Genomic DNA, 14,744 nt, shown 5'->3' on the forward strand with positions numbered 1-14,744 from the left:
CACTGACATTTCCAGCAACAATACCTGTATTGTAAACCCACTGGATATGTTGACAAAATCAAATTTGGTTAGGAAAACATGTCTGAAAATTGTTTGCAATAAATGCAGGCAGAGGGGAGGGCTCTGCCATCCCCACCCCCTGAGCAGCTCAGTCAAATTTGGCATTTTCCCTGCTGAATTGACTGAGTCAGAGTTAATGCTGGAGAAATGCCAGAACATCATTTGAAGTCTCTCTTTGAATTTGGGATGTGGAGGCACCAGGCAGAGGATTCCCTGCAGATGAGGAGCAGGAAAGCTGCCTGTGCAGCAGACAGAGGAATCAGCACTTTGAGAGCAGGGATAATTTTAGATTCTCTCCACCTGGTGAATAGACTCAATACAGAAGATATTAATTGCTGGTACAGTCAGAAGTATTGAGAAGGTCGAGGTTTGCAGCCATGATTCATGGGGATTTAAATAATCTGAATTTTGATCATTGCTTCCAGTAAGATTCAAGTTAAATGTCATGTTAGAGATAAACTCTGTGCCTTTGCGCCCAGCTGACTTTATGAAGTGTTTATGAGCTGAGTAAACGCCACAACCATAGGAGGAGACCCTTAATCTTTAATATTTGTTTACTTCAGAGCACTGACAGCTAAACTTACACCCTTAAAACTTAGCTCAGAATGAGGCGTGCTGGGAGTGTGTCTGCAGGAAATCCCCATGTTTATTTTGATTTAATTTGGATTTAAAGTTCCAATGAGAAAAGGTGTAATGGGGAGTTTTAGGTCAGTTTGCCAGGGGTTAAGTATTTTCAGGTGGGGGGTTTTATTTTGGTTTGGTTTTTATTTTAGTTTTTATCTTTGCTGGGGGATTTTTGGTTTTGTTGTTGTTTAGTTTGGGTTGTGTTTGTTTGTTTTTAATGTAATTCTGGCTCCAGGTTAAACTCTTTTGCTTGATAAATGTCAGAAGCAGGCAACATACTCAGAATGTTAAAATGCAATAAGAATCGTGGAGGCCAACTTTGAGATTTCCCTTAAAAGCTTTAACTTGCATAACTTTGGTGGTTTGTGTTCTGTGTGGAACACAGTACATTGAACAGAGGAAATGCTGAATATTCTTGTGGTGCATTTCATGCTGTTCTTGAAAAGTTAATTTTTCCTTGTCTTGCTGCTTTTCAGGTGCTCAGTCACAGAGCAAACAGAGTGTATCTATATTTATGTGCACAGCCATCCCATGGCCCTGCAGAAGCTCTGTCATTTATTGCTGTTTGTGAAGCAGAAAATTGCTGGGGTGTCTGAGGTGCAGCTCTTAACTCTGTTGAGGGGCATGAGGAGAAGTGAGCTGGTCGTGCCCCTTCAGGGTATGTGGCTGCACAGCTCTGGATTTCTCTGTAAAATGGGTTATGATTCAGCCTGCTTCAAAGTTTTTTATTTCAATATTCTATCTCGAAGTTTGTATTTCAATAGTCTTCAAGGGAAAGTCTGAAATTTCTAAGGATAAAACAGACGATGTGCAATGGATTTACATTAAAATACCAGCACATGTTCAGGTGTAGAAGGTATTTGAAACCAGGTACACCTGAAAATCCTTTGCTCCTGCTTTAAGTAACTTCATAGGCTGACTGGAATTGGTTTTTCCTAAATTGCACAGCACAGACTAGAGCAAAACCATTGCCATGAAATGGCAGGGGTGGCACTGGATGGGATTTAAGGTCCCTTCCAAACCAAACCATTCTGGGATTCTGTGAAGGACAATTCTGTGACAGATCCCTTTAACCAGACCCAGGGCATTCACATATATTGTGAAAAGACTCAAGTATAGCCCTGGCATTCAAATTTCTGCTAAGGCCAAAACTGAACCATTTTCTCACATCCAGAGTTTCATAGTGGATGATGTGCTCTGAGGAATTCCAGAGATTTCCAGATGAAGTTTTTGCCAGTAGGATTTCTTCTAAGAAGTGTGAAGATTAGGAAGATGATTCCTATGTGTATGAACAGGACTCTGCTTCACAGCTTTAGGTACAAAACTTGGCCTTGCTTGGAGTTAAAATGGGAGCAATATTGTAATGGATCTGTCTAATTTCAGCTGCTGCAACACCCAGCTCAACATCATCTCCATTTGGGCAGTTATTAACCAGATTACTTCAAATATACTAATCCAAGCAAACTGTTTTAGCTGTGCCAACTGAAAACAGAACTACTGCTGTGTTTAGTTGTAAAAAATGAAGTATTTCTGCAGTTGCACTGACTGGTGCTGTTAGTCAAGCATTAATGAAATAGATATATTCATTTTTCTGGGTTTGGGGAGGTTTGTGGTGGAGCAAAGAAAGAATGGAAGGTGTTAGGGAGAACCTGTAATCTGGAGTTGTTCTAGATGAAATCAGTTAAATAAGAAATCCAGTATGGAGGTTTGGTCACCTCTGAGGACAGCTAGATCATTTGGCATTTTTCTGCTGATGGATCTCTTTACATTAAGATGAAGAAAGCCTTGGCTTGAGGCAGATGTATCAGTGATGAGATGCCAGCAGCACTCTGGGAGGGAGAATTCCTGCCAGAAGACAGGCTTGGAGAGGAGAACAAAGAGGAGATGTAGGGACTGAGTCACAAAAGTGCTCCCGGAAAGGGCTTCTTCCTATGGAGCTGCCATTCTTTACTTGGATTTGGATCCATCACCAGGGTCTGCCCCTGGTCACGTCCACATCTCATTTCTGAGCAGGACAAGAATTGTTTGTTTAAATGGTTTGTGCTGATCTCAGGAAATCTCTTCACAAGGCTCTGTTCCCCTGGTCTGAAAACATCCCTGGGTTTCCCCCCCAAAATGAAGCATTGGCTTTGGGAAACTTTCCTTCCTTCTCACAGCTGGTAATGGCTGAGAAAACAAATTAATTAGAGGCTGCTGGATCACTGATTGGTGCAGTTCTGTTACAACTGAATCCTGGAATGTCAGCGGGCTTAATGAGATGATTTGTCTCTACCAGTTCTGGTAATTTATATCCATTAACCTTTTACTTTAAAATGACTCAAATTATTGTATGTCTTCTCATAGGAAACAACTTCATTAATACAGTCAGCTTTGTACAGGAAAAATATTCTGATATTACATATAAAATATTGAATATAAAATATTTATATATTGATATATAGATTGATATATTCTGATATATAGATTTATATAATCCAATATATGGATTTATATTATCTGATATATAGATTTATATATTCTGATGTTAAATTTAAAATATATTTAAAATATTCTGCTCTCTGTATTGGTTTATTTGGAACACTTTTAGCCAGTTGTTTTGGTACCCCTGCTCTTTGAACCTTGGCAACTCTCATCCTTAAATTTGAAGGTTTTAATGTGGTTTCAGTCGATTTTAAATGTATGCAGTGTTTTTGTACTGTGAGCAGAGTTAAGGATTGCTCTAATTAATATATTCATAAATGTTAATGAACAGGCATGTAGTGAAACAGTCTATGCTGTATTTACTGGGGTCCAAAGCACATCTATTTCCCATTTGGGAACCCAAGTCTGCAAAGTTTTAAGTGCAAAGTATTTTAAGTTAAGAATGGGCATCATTCAATTTTTTCCCCTCGAGTGCTGCAATGTGATTTTGTTAATTTTTTATGCTCCCTTTCAAGATGAATGACCCTACCTTTGAGGTTTTTTTTTTCTGATGCTTTACATGATTTCAACAATCCTTCTTAATTAACTGGAGCCCTTTATGTCCAGGACATGTACTTGATGGAAATAGGAGAGGATGGGGCATGCTGTACTTCGATTCTGAATCATAAAGCAATTGGATGGTTTAATTAAGGTCTCACCTCTGGATTTAGTTGAGCACCTGAGACTTCTGAACCTTTGCACTTTGCAGGCTGCTTAGTCTATTATCTCCTGCCCAAATTTCTTGCTCTGGGGTGAGCATTCAAGGATTTTCTTGACCACATCCTTGCTGAACCCAAACCCTTGAAGGAGAGGGAAAGATGGATCAGACAGGGAAGTCTGGCAGGTGAAAACAGGGAAGAAGAGAAGTTTTTGGAACAAATGCCTTAATATTAGAGCCTCTCTTTCTTCCCACACACATGAGGTACACACTTACAGCTCTGGAAAACTGAGGATATGTTCATGTGCAGATTTGGTAGAGAAAATGGCTGGAAATAGAATTAAATTTCTCTTTTTTTTTTTTCTTTTAATATGTTATTTGGATTCCTGGAGATTTTCAGATGCTTCAGTACTGCAGAGGTCTCTGCTTCTCCTAATTTCACCCCTCTCATTTATTTTTCTCCTTACACGCAATTTAATAAGGCAACCTGGTAGTCCTGCAGCGTGAGATTCATGGTTGGCTTGATCTTGTTTTTCATTTTTCTAATGGATTTTCCTCCCTGATGCTGCTTTTCTCCCCCAGTCCTTGACATATTCTGAGGAGCTCTTGCTCACCTCTGAATTCTTTATTAATGTGAGCACAGCGGAGCGGGGGAAGATTGCCAGCGACAGGAGGAACACTGGGCTAAATGTCACTTGTCTGCGAGCAGCTCCTGTGCAATTGCTGCTGCTTTCTCTTTGTCACCAGGGGAGGAGAGTGGGGAATATTTGTGATGGAGAGCCAGCCTTTGTTTTGGGGAGGAATCTTTCTCTTTGAGCTGCACGGCCTTTGCCACCGGGGTTATCCACATCTCTGCGTGCTGTAATCAAAGGGTTCTTTATGGAAGTCAGGAATCCAAGAATTCAGAAGTTCTGGCTGGACCATTTGCTTTATTCTTCCCCCTTTAGTGTTGAGCCTAAGGCAGGAGCAAAGGAGTGATTCCTGATGGTTTCATGGCAAATCTGTGCATCAGAGTTGAATTAATCCTGGCTCAGTAGCTCCAAAACTGATGTTTCCAACACCTTCACTCCCTACGCGTGAATTTTGTGGGTAACTTGTTTCAGAAACTTTAGAAAAGTTCTGGTTTGTGCTTTTCCTATATTGGAGCATTTCCTACTTTGGAGCAGCATTAGCTTTCTCCTGAAGTGTTGCTCAATTTAATGAGTATTATATAATAATAATTTGAAGCATGTGACCCATGGCTGAGGGATGTTTTGTGTTGTCAGTGGCTCCAGGTTCCTTCACATCCAAGGGGATTATTGTTCCTCAACATCAGCTCCTTACACAGCCATCTCTACTCATCCCTCTGGCAAAGAATTAGAGAACTTATTTCTGATAGGATTTATTTTTTAATAAATTAATAAGATTCTTATTAAGAAGAATTTGTATATGAATTAAGAATTCTTATAAAGAAGAATTCGTATAAGAATTAAGAATTCTTATAAAGAAGAATTCATTTAAGAATTAAGAATTCTTATAAAGAAGAATTCTTATATAGAATAATAGAAATCTTATTTATTAACTCCAGAATATTTATAGCAGTTTTAGAGTATTTTTTGCCCTAATTTGGAAGACAAAAATTTGTTTCAGTCACGATTTCCTGCTTGGTTAAAGTAACTCCACTGTTCTGCCCTGCTTCCTTCCCAGCCAAACTCATCCTATAGTTTGTGTTCCCAAGGCTTTCAGCCATGGCATTGTACAGGGTTTTTTCTCACAATTTGGACCAAAGTTTTATCTTATTTATATATAAAAAGTATTTCTAATTGATTTTTTTAATTAAGAAAAAGTGATTTTTTTTTTTTTTCCAAACAACAAGAGCTGTTGGTTCAGACCATCCTGTGCTTCCACCTTGGTTGATGCAGCAGCTCCAGCTCAGCTCGAGGCTCCTGTGCCTGCTGCAGCCCCCAGGCTGGTGCTGTGGCTCTGTGCCAATCATCATCTGCCCATTAACTGCATATTAAAAACTCATTTCACTGGTTTTTCACTTAGTTTTTCCTAGAACCTATTGCTGTTGAGAAATGCAAGCTTTTCTGATGTTTTAAAGAAGTTTTAGCTCGCAATTTTTATATCTTACTGGTCTTGTCAATTGAAAAATAAGCCTTGCACTTTATATTTTCCATAATATTTTGGAATATCTTCATAAAATGGTCTTTATTTAAGGTGACCCCTTGTTCTGATGAGAACAAACAAGAAACTTTCCTGTTGTGTTTTCTGCGTTCTGGTGACTGCCCCTGAACCTCTCTTTAAGATCACTTGGGGTTTGCTGAAGGCACATAAGGTTTTAAGCTGTAGTTAATACAGAGAAGTAAGAGTTTAGAGGCTTTTTTTCCCATCTGAGGAGCAGAGCAATGGGCAGGACTCTTTTTTTTTTCTAGGAAATATTGCTGGAGGGTTTGGAATAAGATGATCTTTAAGGTTCCTTCCAACCTAACCCATTCTGGGGATGGTTTAGGGGATTGTTTTGAACACAAACCATTCTGGGATTTTTGTAGCTGTTCATTGCCAGTCTGAAATACCTAGAAAGAGGCTGGGGGAGAAGAAGGGCCAAGTGATTTCTTTGGTTTTAAGAGCCACTGCTGGTTTGGAAGGCACCTCCCTTGGGATCATTCTCTGCTGTTCTGTCCCAGCTGTGTCACATTCCAGGTCTGGTTGTGTAGTAGAAACAGGCAACCCCTCAGCAGAGAATGATTGGCATCTGATTCCATGATTCAGAATGCTGAACGTTGGCTTTATTAAAACTGTGCTATATTACATTAATACTATATTATATTAACGAGATACTGTGCTACAAAGATTATTAAAGAATACTAAAGAAAATGCTGTGGCTGTCTCGAGACAGCCAGGACACAGCTTTGACCCACTATGCCAATTAATATTAATAAACAACCATCACCAGATTCCAATTAAGAACTCCGTTTCAGGTAAACAATCTTCCTAACACATTCCACATGTGCAAAAACAACAGGGGCAGGGAATAGAGATAATAAGAATTGTTTTCTCTTTCTCTGAGGTTCCTAGGAAATATCCTTGGGAAGTTGTGCCTGCCTGCTCTCTATGAATAGAGGTCTGTGGCTACATGGCTGTGACTTCTGAGCTTCCCTGGCTTTTTTCCTGATATCCTGGCTTTCTCTCCCACAGAGCATGGGCTTCTCCCTGCCTGCAGCACCAGGAGGAGCCTGCTGAGCCAGCACAGGGGGAGGACGAGTGAGCTGCTCTGGGATGATGCCCTGGGTGCTTCTGCATGGCCATGGAATAAGGAGCAGCTGACAAGCAAGGCTGGGGGAGCTGTGGAAGGAAAAAAGAGCCCAGAGGAGAAGGAGGAATACAGTGCAGTCAGCTGGAGCTTTCATTGGAAGCCACACACCAACCCAGGGATGAAAGGTGAGGGGCTTTCTTTAATTTCATTTTTTGGAGTAGCTGTTAGATGCAAAGAATGCACTTTTTTAATAATAAAGGAGAAAATCCCAGGGTCACTGAGGCTGGAGAATCCCTGCCAGCCCCTGGAGTCCCAGCTGTGCCCAGTGCCCACCTTGTGCCCAGCCCAGAGCACTGAGTGCCACCTCCAGCCCTTCCTGGGACACCTGCAGGGCTGGGCACTCCACAACTGTCCCCCTTCCAATTCCTGAGTGCCTTTTCCAGGGAAAAATTCCTCCTGATATCCAACCTTGTGATTTGTCTCTAATACATATCTTTAATAAAGTTTGCCGTGGAACCTCTTATGTTAATTTGCTTAAGTTTGGTAAATTTACCTAATGTTTCATTTCATGTTGGTTCTGGGGATCAAATATCATGGGAATAAAGTTTTCTAAGGAGCTGACAGGTTGGAGGTGCAGAGATTGAATGAAATGCTTGAATAGTGGAGGCAGATTGAAGTGACAGAAAGGAGCAGGTCAGGATCCTTGTAGGAGGCTGAAATCAGATAAATACAGAATGGAAATGGAGAGTAAGAATGAAGTTTTCAAAAATAGCTTGAAGATTGTATCAGCTATCACATTACTCAATGCTTTTAAATCACAACTCTGTAGAATTCAGGAAATGCCGCTGTGGGCTGGCTAAAACATTCTTAACTGGACTTTGCAGGGGATATCCAAACACATGAGAGTAATGTTCCCTTCCAGCCTTTTCTTCTCTGTTTGCAGCTGATGGAAAGCATCCTTTTCAGGGTTGAAATTGTGGATAAAATTGTAGCTGGCAATTAGTGGCAATTAGAAAGAGAGTGTGAATTGTCTTCCATGCATCAGAAACAGAGCTGCTCCCGTTGGGTTTTAAAAGGGAAACATCTGATGTGGGAGGCACAGGTTGGGTAATTTTCCAGGTGTGACATTTAAGTATTTGCTCATCACACAGCTGCCTGAAAGGGTTCCTGCCCTGTGGGGAATGGGGGGTTATTAAATGTTGCAATAGATTTGCAGTTTGTGTTCTTGATCATCTCAGCAGTACAACCTGACCTTTATTTGTGTCATCACCTAAAATTTGATGTAATTAATTCCAGCGCACAAGATTACTGTACTCACATCTGTTTCCTTTGTCAGCCAGCCTGGTTAATTAACGTTTGTGTTGGTGATTCTCAGTGAGATCTCCAAATATATTCAAAAAGCAACATTTAAATAGTTTATTTCTGTTTTTTTTTCTTTGTTTAGTTGTTTTTTAATATTATATGTTATATTTTAGCACATTCTCTCCTAGCTGATACTCCTTCTTGATTGAGTTAATAGAAAATTAAATTGCTGTGAGGTTTTTAGGGTTGTACCTGTGCTTTCAGTTCCAAGGGGCAGTCAGCAATAAACCCTCCTTTGTGTCAGGAGTGGAGCAGCAAATCCTTCCCAGCACCATCAGCTCATGGAAACTTGCACACAAAATTCCACAGGTTCATCCTGTGCTAGGTTAGGTGTTATCTAGGCAGAAAATTCCTTTATTTTTGTGGACACAACCGGTTTGCAATCGACCTAGACAGGAAGTTGTAAGCTACTTTTAATGTTGCTGTTTAAGAGCATGTCCCAAAATCACTGTCGTTTACAAAGTCAAATGATGACACAGAAAAACCCAGAAAATTCAAATGGAGCAGGCTGGTCATTATTTATAGTTTACATTTAACTTAATTTTGTAAGGCCTAACAAGGATTAAACTACATCCAGGTTGTATTTGTGCAAAATGGCAAACATGAAGGAATTCTGTTTATTGACATTTTTCTATTTAGCATTGCAGGTGTTGCTCTCTTATGAATGTAAATAGAAAGCAAAATGCTCAGAAACAGGAAAGTTTGAAAATATTTATTCTATTATAAAATGAGTCATGTCAACCAATTGGAGAAATTGTTAGCTCACAGTTGATCCAGAAAGGTCTTTCCCATGGGCCTGTTTTCAGTACTGCTCTTATTTAATGCAACCACTATAAGTAAAAATGCCTCAGAAACTCAGAGTTGCAGCAAACTTTTGGAATAATTTTGTGAAATAATGTTTTCCAGTGTAGCCTTCTATAATCTATACCACGCTGCAGGTGCTTTTGTTTTGCTAATTTGAGAGTTTTTATAATTTTGAGATTTATTTTTAAGATGAGATTATTGAGATGAGATTGAGATTGAGATGAGAAGATAGATTGAGATGAGATTGAGATTACTGACTGTAATTGTCAGCTACATAGAAGTTCACTTTTGTAGATACCTCCTATACAAAACTATCACACACACACACACACAAAAAAAGGTGAAAAGCAATTATGTTAAAATCAGTTTTCAATCATGGAAATAAAATGCTTATCTCATGCTGTTCTCAACCAAACTCTTTGAAAAGCTGGCTGGATTGTGGTGTTCCCTCAGCAGTAGCTGTGGTTTGCACTCCAGTCCTAGGGGAGGATTGGAGTAGGAGCTGTAGAAAACAAAAAACTTGTGTCATTATTTTTCATCCCTTCCCAAGTGTTCTTTTTCTCTCAGGTTAACTCAGGCAAATTGGTGAATTATTTCCAAAACTCGCAGTTGTTTTCTTCCATCCTCAAATGAAAAGCCTCACTTGTTCTGGAGGGCAGATAGAGTAGCCAAGTTATTCTTTCTATTTATTTAGTGTAGAATGATTGCATGGCTGCTCAGCTTCTACCTTCAACGAGATTCAGCTTCTAATTATAAAAGAAGAGGGAAAAAATCCCCAATCTTCGTGTAGAAGTGCCTTTTTGCTTTTCATCCCTAATTGAATTGACAGATTGTTGAAAGAGACAACACTGTTATGAATATTGGCCCTTTTGCAGGCTCAGGGCTGAAGTCTCATCTTGAGACTTGAAGTCTCATCTGGTTCTAAAATCAGAGTTGGAGAAAAAGCTCCTCAAGTGGTGCCTGACATGCCATGAGCCCAGCATTTACTGGCATGCAGATTACACAGCTCTTCCTCAGTTTTCCTCCCTTCCCCAAAGCTGGCAGTCACCTCAGATTTACGTGGAGATTTCCTGGAAACTTTTTATTTCTTAGCAGTGGCACCTCTGCTGATGGCTGGAAGCTTGATTGGAATCAATAAATGTAATGAGTAGCAAGATTAATTCTCCCAGCACTCCAAAATCTTTTGGCAGTTGCATTAAACTTTCAAACCCTGTATAAATTTCTTCAAGCAAATTTATTTAGTGAGCTCCAGTTATGGCTGTCTTGGACAATACATGGATGTAATAAAAGTGTGGTTCAGGAAGGGGAAGGGGGAAGGAGCAAGTGCTCAGTGCCCAAAGTCAGGGGAGCAGCAGAGTGCTGGCAATAACTTATATTAATATTTATATAATTTATAAATACTTATTTATTACTATATATTTATATATACTAGTATTGTTATATAATATATATAATATATTATATTATATAGTATATATACTATATTATATATTATATTCTATATAATAGTATATATACTATTATAGAAATATATATTTATATAATTATATACTAATTTATATATTATATATAATAAATATTATATAAATATATACTAATTTATATATATATTTTAATAGTAAGGTGATGATGATCTTATTCTGTTTATGCTAAATAATAAGTTTTACACCTTTAAAACTTATTCCAAAAAGTAAAAAAAAACCCACATAGTTTATTTTCACACTCCACTCACTCCTCCACATTCCTCCTATTAAACTATATTATCTACAAATAAACAACAAAACAAAACTCTCCTTTACTTTTGGTTAGTTTTAACTAACTAAAACAAAAATTTCCCTATATTTTTCCCCCTTTTCTTTAAAGCTGTTTAAACCTACTCTAAACTAAACACCCAAAAAACCACCTACTTATAACCTCCCAAAGCATGTCTGGGCTGCAGCATTTCCAACACAAAAAAACCTAATAAAAAAGTAAATAAGCGAAACTACAACCCCAAAGAAAGCTTTTCTAATTTTGTCATCTCTTTTAAAACAACAAAAAAATTATAGTTTAATATTGCTTAAGTTTTACTATTTTATTGTTTAATAAACAATTATTTTCCACTTTTCTCTAAAAAAATATTTTCTCCCTAAACCAAATAAAAAATCAAATCTTCTTTTCTAAATTAAAAAAACCCTTTACAATTTTTCTCCCAAACTTGCCCTAAACCAAAACAAATTCCTAGAAGGGTTTCAATTGGAAGGGACCTTAAACATAATCTAAACCCAGCCCCTAAATATAAAAGTATATATAAATTTATATATTTTTAAAATATATATTATATTATAAATATTATGTAAATATAATTTATATATTTATATAAATATATAAATATTTAAAGATATATATTCTTAAATATTTAAAATCAATGTATTTAATTATCAAAAGAAGACAGGGCTTTATTTGTGTACCTCAGACCTCTCTCGATGTATCAGATGGTTTAAATTCCAGCTTAAAGGAGCTCTCTTAAGTAGGAAGATTTCTTTTGTATTTCAATGCAAGCAGAATGTGAACAGAAAAAATAGCTTTTCTCACTTTGTGCAGGAATGGTGTAAATCCTGTGTGTCCTTGGGGCTCTCTTGGCATCTTGCTAAGAGAGGAGATGATTCCTGCAGGAGAAGATGTAACAAGGAGTGCATGAAATGTTTCACATATGCATCAATTAAGGCTTTGAGTGTTCAGGTCAGCCAGAGTGGGGCTGGAATAAGAAAAATGAGCTTTTTCTGAGAAGTTGTACTGGCAGACATTGTCTTACTGCTTTCCAGAGGACAATTATCCATGAAAGTAAATTCTGGATAAGAGCACCCGTGTCCAGGGTTCTGTGTCAGTGCAGCAATAATCCCTTGGAAGTGGCTGCTGGCTTGAAAAGCCTTTAAGGCTTTTCCAAGAGGCTGTGTCTGACTGGATGAGGATTGAACATCTAGTGGCTCTTCATTTATCTGTGCATAGTTTGTGTTCCCAGATCTCAGACAACCCCCTGGCTTTGAGAGCATCACCCTGGATCTATTTGGCATCGCAGTTTGGGGAGGAAAGAAAGGGCAAAAGGACAGAGTGAGCATCACCTGGGCTTTGTCACCAGGTTCTGTGCCAGCCTGTTTGCCACCACCCCACCCTAAACCCTGCTCAGGGGGCACCTCCAGCACTGCAGCCACTCACACCTCGGCAATCTCGAGTGATTTCTGGGGTTCTTTGAGTTCTGCCTGGAATTTTCTGTGGCTCAGAGTCATTGAGGTTGGAGAAGACCTCCAACGTCATTGAGTCCAGCCTTGGAGCCAACACCACCTTACTGGTAAAGGTTTAGGGCTTTACCAGGTGCACAGCACAGAGTCCCAAATGGGATGAGAAATGTGCTGGATTTCCTGGGTTTGAGACAGTTCCAGCCTTCCTGAGGGCATTGAAGATGGGAGCAGTCTGGGAGTCATAGAAATGACTATGCCCTTAGGATGGGATCTGGAATCCCAGAGTCCCAGACTGGTTTGGGTTGGAAGGGACCTTGAATCCCATCCATTCCCACCCCTGCCATGGCAGGGACACCTTCCACCATCCCAGGCTGCTCCAGCCTGGCCTTGGGCACTGCCAGGGATCCAGGGGCAGCCACAGCTGCTCTGGGCACCCTGTGCCAGGGCCTGCCCACCCTGCCAGGGAACAATTCCTCCCTAACAACCAATCTAAACCTCCTCTCTCTGGGTTTGAATCCATTCCTTGTGTTCTGTCACTACAGAAATCAGGCAGAAAAGCCCATGTGTTTTAAGCACCCAAATTTACAAGGATTGACGGCTTCCCTGCAATGTCATGTCCATTGGTGTCCATGGATGGCTTCTTCCCAAGTGTTTGAGACAAGTCAGATGAGGGTGTGGAAGTCTGATAAGTGGGCCTGAATTATCAACTCAACTTCTCAGCAGATGGACACAAAATATTCTTAAATCATATAAATTATATGGCGATAATTAGAGCTGCAGTGTTGATGTTGCCTTTTCTCAGTCCATGTTTCATAACCTTAGCATGTCCTAGAAATAAGATCAGAAAAAATACACTCCTTCCCCAGCCCAACCACAAATTTAACAGCCAAAGTTCTATTTTTGCAGGGAATACTGTATTTGTAGCCTTCAAATCCTTGGCTGTTTTAGTGTCTTGCCTTTACTTTTTGGGTGGGTTTTGTTTGCTTTATTACTATTATTATTGCTATTATTATTATTATGATTACTACTATTATTACTATTATTACTATTATTTACTATTATTACTACTATTATTTACTATTATTACTACTATTATTTACTATTATTTACTATTATTACTATTATTTACTATTATTGTTGCCTAATTGGTTTCTTTAGAAAGTTTCAAAGCAAAAGCAAACAAAGCATTTTTTCCCTTTCCATTTAGCAAATGTTACCTGCAAGGTTGCAGAGCTCTCATGGCTGGAAATAGCCCAAGTTTTCAAATTTGAAATTTATATCCAGGCAATTCTGAGGAAGAATGCTTGGGTATATGTGCTTAGATAATGAGTTTACAGAAACAGGTAAAGCAGCTTTTCTGAGCTGTTTTGGGGATTGCTGCTGCAGTGTTTACACTGGAATTGTTGCTTTGCTGTGATATCTGTAGATATCTGTATAAGGTTTAAATTGTAAAGGCCGAAAGATTCAGGCTAAGAAGGCACTTTCCTATGCAATACTTGCATTATAGCTGAGAGCTCAAAGAGGTTTTGTAGGAATTTGCTGCCTCTGTTTTCCTGTTTTTCCTTCTGTCTGGAACCCATGGCCAAGGAGAGGTGCAGGGACTGTCCCAAATACAAAAAGCTCTGGGGACAGAGCTCCTGCCATGGGAATCTCCAGTGCTTTGCTCTCCCAGGCTCTGCTCCATGAGCAAACAGGCCCAGAGTTTGCATTTTACTGAAATAAGTGACCTTTTCTGTCTGCAATCAATTCATCTTACAACCAGGAACTTGAAGGGTTACATTGATTTTTACAGGAAGGTGTTGTAGTAAGAACAGTGAAAATAGGGGCAGGGAAAAAATATTGTAAAAATGCCACTTATTTTTGTTGTGGAGACAGATCAGTCACTGCTGGGGATTTAATGTGCTTTGTGTTTTTAGAGGCAGAAATGTTGGATTTTCATTTTTACATGGGGACAGGAATCAAACTAAGACAGTTTTCCATGGAAAAGAAGCCAACCAAGACAGTTTTCCATGGAAAAGAGCAACAGCCTGGGTCAGAGAGGAGAGGAAGGTGTGCCCCTGAACAGCCTCGCAAAGCAAATGTGTCACCAGCAGAACCCCAAATATGAGCTGGGCTCTGAAAATCTCATTTAAATCTCATTTTTAGCAAGCCCAGGCCAAGCCATGCTACTGCTATGGGGTTAATATGAGTGAAATCCAATTTTCTTGATGGTTTCTTGTTGACTTGATGATTTCTTGTTGACTTTAGAGTTGATTTCCTTTTACCAGTGGCCCTGCTAATCCTCCCCTCAAAGTGCTGATTGCCAAGGTCGTGATTTTTATCA

At 39.2% G+C, this 14,744-nt stretch overlaps 1 protein-coding gene across 9 annotated transcripts in view; it reads left to right on the forward strand.

Moving 5' to 3' along the window:
• The window catches only part of PCDH15 (protocadherin related 15), a 634,585-nt gene that overhangs the window by 104,969 nt on the left and 514,872 nt on the right, over window positions 1–14,744 (forward strand). For all 9 annotated transcript variants that reach the window (XR_010440717.1, XR_010440719.1, XR_010440716.1 and 6 more), the window contains exon 2: window positions 6,980–7,222. The gene's annotated coding sequence lies outside the window, so the exon portion shown is untranslated. The remainder of the gene's footprint in view (window positions 1–6,979; window positions 7,223–14,744) is intronic.

This window comes from Zonotrichia leucophrys, chromosome 6, assembly GCF_028769735.1.
Source record: "Zonotrichia leucophrys gambelii isolate GWCS_2022_RI chromosome 6, RI_Zleu_2.0, whole genome shotgun sequence".
In the NCBI taxonomy this organism is placed as follows: Eukaryota; Metazoa; Chordata; class Aves; order Passeriformes; family Passerellidae; genus Zonotrichia; species Zonotrichia leucophrys.